Genomic DNA, 9,656 nt, shown 5'->3' with positions numbered 1-9,656 from the left:
ATGGAACCAGAAAAGACCCTGAATCTTGAAAGAAAACCAAATCTTGAAAAAGAAAACCAAGCTGGAGGCATCACAGCCCCAGACTTCAAGATATATTACAAAGGTGTAATCTTCAAGCCAGTATGGTACTGGTGTAAAAACAGACACATAGATCAATGGAACAGAATGGAAAACCCAGAAGTGGAACCATGAATGGAACCACCAACCTCCTTCACTGTTGGTGAGAATGCAAACTCACCAACAGTGAGTTTTGCAGCCACTTTGGAAAACAGTGTGGAGGTTCCTCAAAAAATTAAAAATAGAACTGCCCTATGACCCAGCAATAGTACTACTAGGAATTTACCCAAGGAAAACAGAAGGGCTGATGCATAGGGGCGTGTGTATCCCAATGTTTATAGCAGTGCTTTGATCAATAGCCAAATTATGGAAAGAGTTTAAATGTCCATCAACTGATGAATGGATAAGGAAGATGGGATATATATATATATAAAATGGAGTATTACTCATCAATCAAAAAGAATGCAATCTTGCCATTTGCAACTATGTGGATGGAACTGGAGGGTATTATGCTAAGCAAAATTAGTCAGAGAAAGACAAATATCATATGACTTCACTCATAGGAAGAAGTTAAGATACAAAACAGATGAACATAAGGGAAGGGAAGCAAAAATAATATAAAAACAGGGAGAGAGACAAAACATGAGACTTAAATAGAGAGAACAAACAAAGGGCTGCTGGAAGGGTTGTGGAAGGGGGGGGTGCATGGACTAATGGGTAAGGGGCATTAAGGAATCTACTCCTGAAATCATTGTTGCACTATATTCTGACTAACTTGGCATAAATTAAAAAATTAATAAATTTTTAAAAAGACAAGTAAATGCTGGTGAGAATATGTTGAAAGGGAAGCCTTATGTATTGATGGTGGGAATGTAAATTGGTACAGCCACTATGAAAAACAGTATCGAGATTCCTCAAAGTATTAAAAATAGAACTACCACATGATCCAGCTATTCCACTTATGGATATTTATCTGAAGAATATGAAAACTCTAACTCGTTAAGATATCTGCACCTCCATGTTCATGCAGCATTATTTACAATAGCCAAGATATTAGCTACAACCTAAATATACACTGACGTATAAATGGATAAAGAAGATGGGATATATACACACATATATATACACATACACACATTGCACACACTCACACATACATACAAACATACATACACACACCAAATGACCAAATAACTGCCACACTAACTGCTCCAACAACTCCGTATCTACACAAATGCTTCTACAAATGTTTGAGGATCTATACGTTAATAAGACATCTCTCTGTCCCCCTGGATGTAACTATTCTGTGTACAAAGACATTCTCATCCTTCCCTAAAAATGAGGAGACACAGTACGCCAACAGTCATGATGCTCATTTCTGGGAGTCAATACATCTATCTCTATACTATTTTAGTTACTTCTTAAATTTAGTCAGTCTCACCTGATTTTCTGTTACTTAAAGACTCAATTTTAAAGTTAACTTCCAACAAAAGTTGTTTAATTAACATAAGGAGAAAGAGAAAGAAGAAAATAGTTCTTATTTACAAATACATATGCACACATGCAGGCACACATGTAGCAAGCAGTAAACAATGTGTATATGGTTGCTATAATCCTCATTTCTGTAACTGGGCATGGATCCGAATCATTGGTATTCACACCTTTTTTCCATTAACCATTCTACATTCTACATTTCCTTTTTCCTTAGTCAGGCACTTAACCAATCTAAATTCTTTACCGGTAAGATGACCCAAACCTTCATTCCTGAATGCTCAGTGGTACTGCCTTGGTTTGGTTGCTGAAATTTCCAATAACTTTTACTATTGGACATTGAAGTACTAAGAGGTGCTCTCAAGAGTATCCTGGGTTGAGTACTATGTTTCAACAATTAGTCAGTTAATCAGCCCAGTTTTCCCTTTGTAATCAGGATCAATCTTCTCATCCAATATAGCAACTGTCATTTATTTGATGGTTCAGTGGCATGAGGAACATAAAATATCCAAGTGGCCATTTCATCTTCTAATTCAATTGGAGAACCATTATTATAGCCCTCATTGAAGCATTCTTACCCTGGGAGTCAAGAGTTCCAGATCAGCAGAATTTGATGTTACAGGGATGGAAAGCAAAAATTCTGCAAGCACACTTTTAGGTACTATAGTAAGCAAAGCCACTCCTAATTCCATCTCTTGATTCCTGTATTTATTCTGGCTATGGAAAAGGCAGTATCACATATCATTCTCTGATTCAAAGCATTTACTTACCTTGTAATACAGCACAGTTTTTCAAGATATGGTCTCTAAACCATCTGAATATTGAGTAAGCCTTTCCACTGTTCTATTAGGTCAGATGATTCAGTAACCAGTGAATTTCATGGGCATGAGTCCATTACTGCACTTCATTTGCAGTGAAGTAAGTTCCTTAAAAGAAGCAATGTTGTACAGAATATAACGAAAATGGATACAGCATTTTATGAGTCTACATATAATGGTGCAAAAAGAAGCATTATAGACAGAGAAGGAAAGTCTAGATTCAAAATAGTGTCTATGCCAATGAAAACATCTGTCTCTCTTGATGAGGAAAGTGGTCCAAGATGATCAACCTGCCACCAGGTGGCTGGCTTGTTCCTTCAAGGGTCTGTGCTCTCAGCTAATCAGGCACTCAGCAATAGCAGTGTAGCAGGCTACAAAATTATCCTTGGTGAGATGACAATGTTACTGAGACTATGTTGGGTCTCCATTCCAGACAACATGGCCATTTTGAACATGGGTCCATTAAGAAAACACTAGGGTAGCTGGTTGGAGAATATCAAGAGAACGTCATTTTGTTCACCTGATTATTGAAAACCTCCTCTTCAGATGATGTCTTTTACTGAGTAATTGCATAGAACACAGAGACCCTAACTCTCTTGCCCATTCTGAGAAGTCCATCCAAATATCTCTTTCCTCAGACCATCTTGTATCAATCTTCCAATCTTGTCCCCTCCAAGTGCCTGACCATACAACCCAGGAATCACTGCAGATCCATACTTCTGATCAAGTTTCAGTCCAGACAAGGTAGATAAACAGATGTATTGCTCTAAATTGTACTTGTTAAGAGAATTTTCCTCTACTGATGCCCCTTCAGGGCCACATTTCATTGGGACTGTAATGATATAACCATCACCTCTTGTTGGTACTAATATATCATGCTGAACCATTTGTAAACCAGTCCTGAGTTTTTCCTCCCCCATCAAACAGTTATAAGAAACTACTTGTAAGGCCATAAATGTGGATTGAAAAAGAGGAAGAGTCATTGTTGAAGAAGTCTTCACTACTTGTGTCCTCCAATTCTGCTCTAATCCAGTATCTTATATACCATTTCTACTTGATGATAGATTGCTGCCATGCACACCCAACCTTATGACCTGGTGGTCCAGATTGCACTCATTTCATAAAAGGAAGCTCAGTTAATATTGTACCTTGACGTCCCATGGTTAGGCATTCAGTCTCTATCCAAGGTTAAATATCAAGGCAGTAATTATTTCTCAGAAGGAGAATAATTGTCTGTAGAAGAGGGTGTGTATTTGCCCCAAAGCCCTAGGGGTCTGTACTGTGATCTCCAGTCTGTGCAAAGCATATTTGTATACTATATAAAAGAATGAATATAGGTATAATTTTCTGAGTATTAAATATTCTCACAAATAATTTCATTTTCTTATAAAAATCCTTTCTTAAAAATATGTTCTCTGAACTGGTCATCCTCAATATTCTATTTTGGCTTATATTATTTTCATTTTTATTTAATTTTTTTATTATTTTCATTTTCAATCACTTTCCCACTACATTTTTCCCTTAGCTTTTCCTTCTTTTATTTTCTACAGATATTGCCCTTTGAATTGATCTTTTCCAATATTTTCACAAAAAAATTTCAAAGATTTCTTTTTATTTTTAAGTAATCTCTACACCCAGTGTAGAGCTCAAACCTGCAACCCAAAGATCAAGAGTCATACACTCTACCAACTGAGCCAGCCAGGTACCCTTCCTCTTTGAGTTTTCTGTTTGACACACTTTCTTCTCCTTAGGTTTTCTCTACTTCTTTTTCATATCATTTTTATCTCTGTATTTTCTTTTAATTCCATTTTATTTTTACTAGTTTCTTATTAGTGCTTTTTTAAGTTTTTAACACATACCCCAGGGATAAGATTGTTATATTTATCCTTATAGAGCTTATTGGATTCTAGTGGAAAAATTGCACAGCATATGAGAATATTCAATATAATATGGTTGGATTATCAAAATTATGAGGACAAAATTATAAGAGCAACATTCTTGTAAATCAGAGGGTCCAAAAATAAAAAACTCTATGTTCTTTACAGTCATTTTGCATCACTAACTCTATTGAGTGCCCTCACAAATCTGTATCTTTAGATATTAAGAGAGTGCAAGGAAAGCAACTCTAAGTTTATATTCTATAGCCAAGTAAGTAAATGTTGTTATATTTATTGTTAAAAGGTGCATGTTAATAAACTCCACAGTTGTAAAGATTTCATCCTCAATCATATGTTAAGTAATTTTATAAGCTTGCAGCACAAAATATAAATACTGTAGCTACCTTTAGAACCTCTAGTAAGGTCAAGTCTATTTTAAACATTTTTATATTAATATGTTTGACCCAGAAAAACCTTCTACAACATATCTGAAAAATTTCTAAGTGCCCAAAGTCTTTCTGCCAACAGCATAAACACAGCTGCAATGTCAAATTTCTTAGTAGTGAAAATACTATTTTCCTGAGATACAATCTTGGAGACAGTTGTTTAAGGATAAATATCCAATCTGTTATCATACATATCATCATAAAAAACTGACTGAACTAGCATCACTTCTTGTAGTAATGTAAATAAATCTCTAGGAATTCCTACAGGGATTTCTTTTAGTAAACACATTGCCATTTAAATAATACATTTCATTATTATTCTATACAAGCATGCACATCTTATATCAGTAGTATGCTTAAGTAACTCTTAAAGAACATATTTTACATGTTATATATTACTTGAAATTTCTCTAATTAAATATATTTTGAATTATTATGAATTTGTTTTAATATGAATTAATAAATCAAAGTAAATTTTGACAAGCAAAACAAAATTATAACCAATGGTTGGTTAAGTACATTATCTAGAGCCAGAATGCCTGGATTCAAATTCTGGCTCTGAAGCTTACTAGTTGTGTTATCTTGGGAAAATTACTTAACCTGTCCCTCAGTTTTTACATCTATGAAATGAGGCTAATAGTAATATACATTCTTATGGCATTATTTTGAGGGTCAGACAACTTAATATATGCAAAGCCCTTAGAAACTATGCATAACACTTATAAATAATATCAAAGACCTTATTGTTTTTCTGAGTTTGCTCAACACAATGGCTAGAGCTGGACTCATAGTTTCTAATACCAGTTTTATAGCTTATTACCTCCACAACAATGGATGAGTTATTTAACCTTTTCATACTTCAGTTTCCTCATCTATAGAATGAGAATAATAATAATACTTGCCTCATAGAATTATTGTGGGTTGATACACATAAGGTACTGGGCTGATCTACAGTAAGGTCTATACAAATATATGCTTTTACCAGCAGTCCTTGCTTACCCTTAAAGCCAGTCAAGCTTGAAAGCCTTAACAGTTTAGTGGAATTTTTAGGTAGCCCATCCTCCTCTAACCCACTGAATACTCCTGTGGGGTAGTCAACCAAACCACCAGGATGCCTCCTAGCCAGGATTTTCCATGCCCTTCCAGGCAACTAGAAGTTTACAGCTAATTATTTATATTATAAATTCAAACAACAAGGAGAGAGGAATAGAATCAGCTGAAGGTTCTAACATATTTTGACTTGGCTCTGGTTCTTCTACTCTGGAACTATTTTTTATCTAAGTATTTTTGTGTCCAAATATTTATCAAGTTACTATTCAGCTTCTCTGGTCCTCAATGCTTTCACTTCTACAATCAAAGGATTGTACTCAGAAATCTCTCATATCTCTTCCCCATGTAAAATTCTGAAACTATAGCATTCTATCCACATGATAAATGGCATTTGGGTGTGGTGTGGTCTGAGAGAGGGAATCTTCGTTGCTATTTTAGTCAAGTCCATAGTTCAAATACCACTCACTGTTGGTGGCAGCTGCCTAAACTGTGGGTCTCTACAAATCCTGTAACTTCTTGTTATTATGGAGAAAAAGAACAAACATAAGTTAGAATGTTTATAACGGTATGTACTTCTCTGACTAAACTGCTCTATAACTCCTGAATTGCTTTGAAATAACAGAATTTTATAGCTGTGAAAGTTTCCAAAATACCTACAAATCCAAGCGTAAGTTTTTAAGTTTAAATGAGGAAATATACATTTGTAAAAGTTCATCATACAATTAGTACATCTTACAAATGCAAGATGTGATTTGTGTAAAATCAACCTAGTCATAACTTATTTTAACAGAAGAACTTTATAACAAGCCATAGAGTTGGAAACCTCTGATTATTTAGCAAGCAAATAGATGTCCTTGATTCCAAACTGACATCAAAGCATTTCTACATGAGAAGATGTCCAAGTAAGATTTCACATATATGAAGTCATACCAGTTGCTAGGAGGATAGGCAGCTTTACTTTGATGGTTTTGAGTTTCTACATTTGCTTTCAGCTCCTCTGCCAGAGGAACATACATTTTTACTCCCCCTCCCCTGCCTCCAGATCAATTTCTATGATATTTATAATAGCAAGGCATTTTCTTCCCTACTGCCTTTTTATTTTTATCAGATAGTGGAATGACTAATCTGTTGGAAAAATTTATCCATCCATTATTTTGACTCTTGCTATATCATGAAGTGGTTAATTCTATAGTATTCTTTAAAATATGGCTTGGATTCATCTTTGTAGTAATATAGTGATCCATTTACCAACACATATTTGAAGGCTGAGTTTTGGGGCAAAGTAGTACAAAACCTCATTATCATGCCTGGCATAATATTTACCACATTAGGACATCTCTCCACATACTCTGTGGCATCCATTTGGATATGTTTCTTAAATATGTTTTCTGATCATATATTCATTATTTCATTGATCACCTCAATGGATCTCCAGGTTTATTATTAACTAGGCTTTTCATGATCACATATGTAATACTTTTTAAATTTTTATATTTCAATTAAATGCAGTTAAATTCATTGTTCTATGTTTTGATTAGTGCATAGAGTCAAAAAAGCACCCAATAGTCAAGATGTAGAACAGTTCCGGGGTGCCTGGGTGGTTCAGCTGGTTAAGCTTCTGACTTCAGCTCAAGTCACGATCTCATAGTCCGTGAGTTCCAGCCCCACACTGGGCTCTGTGTTGACAGCTCAGAGCCTGGAGCCTGGTTTGGATTCTGTGTCTCCCGCTCTCTCTGCCCTTCCTTTGCTCACACTTGTCGGCCTCTCACAAATAAATAAACAATAAAAAAAATAAGGGCACCTGGGTGGCTCAGTCCATTAAGCATAAGACTTCTCCTCAGGACATGATCTCATGGTTCATGAGTTCAAGCCCAGCATCGGGTGCTCAGAGCCTGGAACCTGCTTCAGATTTTTTGTCTCCTTCTCTCTCTGCCCTGCCCTTGCTTATGTTCTATCTCTCTCAAAAATAAGTAAAAACATTAAAAAGATTAAAATAAAGTAAATAAAATGATGTAGAACAGTTCCATAACCCCAAAATTTGCCTCAGGCAGCCTCTTTGCATTCAACCTTGCAACTTCTAACCTCTGGCATCTACTAATCTGTTCTCTACCCATAGAGAACAGACCATACAAATGGAATCATACAGATGGATGGATGTAGGCTTTTGAGTCTGGCTTCTTTCACTTGCAATAATGTGTTTGAGAGTCATTAGTCCTGTTATCAATAGTTTGTTTCTCTTTGTTGCTGAGTAGAATACCATATATATATTCCATATATGTGTGTATGTGTATATATATATGTATGTACATATATAATATTTCAGTTTGATTATCCATTCCCCAGTGTAAGCACTTAAGAGTTATTTCCAAGTTTTGATGATTATGGATAAAGCTGCTGTCAATATTTGCATGCAGGGTTTTATGTGAATGTGTTAATTTCTCTTGGGCAAATACTTAGGACTGGGATTGTTGAGTCAATAGTATTTTATGTTGAAATTTGTAAGAAACTGGTGCACCGAGGTGGCTCAGTTGGTTAAGCATCTGACTCTTGATTTCAGGTCATGAGTTTATAATCTCACGGTTCATGGAATTCACTGACCATGCAGAACCTGCTTGGGATTCTCTCTCTCCCTCTCTCTCTCTTTCCGACTCTCCCCCACTTGTGCTGTCTCTGTCTCTCCCAAATAATAAACCAAAATTGTAAGAAATGACAAACTTCTTTCTAAAGTCACTGTCTCATTTTGCATTTCCATCAGCTGTATATGAGAATCTAGGTGCTCCAAGTACTTGTCACCATTTGGTATTGTCTGTCTTTTTTCTTTTTTAATGTTTATTTATTTTTAAGAGAGAGAGAGAGGCAGAGTGGGAGCAGGGGAGGGGCAGAGAGAGAGGGAGACACAGAATCCAAAGCAGGCTGCAGACTCTGAGCTGTCAGCACAGAGACCAACGGAGGGCTCCACCTCATAGCCTGTAAGATCATGACCTGAGCTGAAGTTGGACACCTAATTGACTGAGCCACCCAGGTACCCCATCTTTTTTTTTAAGTTTATGTATTTACTTCAAAAGAGAGAGAGAGCAAGCACGTGCAGGGGAGAGGCAGAGAGAGAGAAAGAATCCCAAGCAGGCTCTACAATGTCAGTGCAGAGCTAGATGTGGAGCTCAGATTTTGGGTCATGACCTAATCCAAAATCCAGAGTCAGACACTTTAACCAACTGAGCTACCCAGGTGCCCTGTTAGTCTTTATTTAGTACAGCTATTCTTGTGTGTATATAGCAGCATCTCTTTTTGGTTTCAATTTGCATTTCCTTTATGACAATTTTTTCATGAGCTTATTAATCCATTTGTATCTTTTTTTAAAAAAAATTTTTAGAGAAACCGGTTGGAGCTTGAGAACCGGTTGGAGATTGAGCATTACTGTCAATTGCAGATTCCTTCAGTCACTATGTCAACCAGCACAGATGTTTCTCTTTCTTCATATGATGAAGATCAGAGATCCAAGCTTATCCGAAAAACTAGGGAGGCACCGTGTTCCCATCGGAATGGCGGGGTTTGCAGCAATCGTTGGATATGGACTCTATAGATTGAAGACAGGGGAAATACTAAAATGTCTGTTCAACTGATCCACATGCCAGTGGCGGCCCAAGGCTTTGTGGTGGGAGCGATGACGCTTGGTGTGGGCTACTCCATGTATAAGGAATTCTGGGCAAAACCTAAGCCATAGAAGAAGAGAAGCTGTCTTGGTGTGTTGGTGCTTGCTCTAGACATCTCATGTTGAGTTTATATGTTTATGTTGAAAATAAATGGTTTGAATGGGTCAGACAATAACACCATCATTTACCTACTGGTTTCCTTTCTTGCAGACCTGATTTGCCTGGTAACCAAATTACTAGTGACCAGTTAGCTAGATCATTCAGGGG

At 36.4% G+C, this 9,656-nt stretch overlaps 1 pseudogene; it reads left to right on the top strand.

Annotated features, from left to right (window-relative positions):
* The first annotated feature begins 9,115 nt into the window (after nucleotides 1–9,115).
* Nucleotides 9,116–9,460, top strand: LOC115305677 (annotated as a pseudogene).
* The last annotated feature ends 196 nt before the right edge of the window (nucleotides 9,461–9,656 follow it).

This window comes from Suricata suricatta, chromosome 10, assembly GCF_006229205.1.
Source record: "Suricata suricatta isolate VVHF042 chromosome 10, meerkat_22Aug2017_6uvM2_HiC, whole genome shotgun sequence".
NCBI classification, from domain to species: domain Eukaryota; kingdom Metazoa; phylum Chordata; class Mammalia; order Carnivora; family Herpestidae; genus Suricata; species Suricata suricatta.
This window is presented reverse-complemented; position numbering and strand designations above follow the sequence as displayed.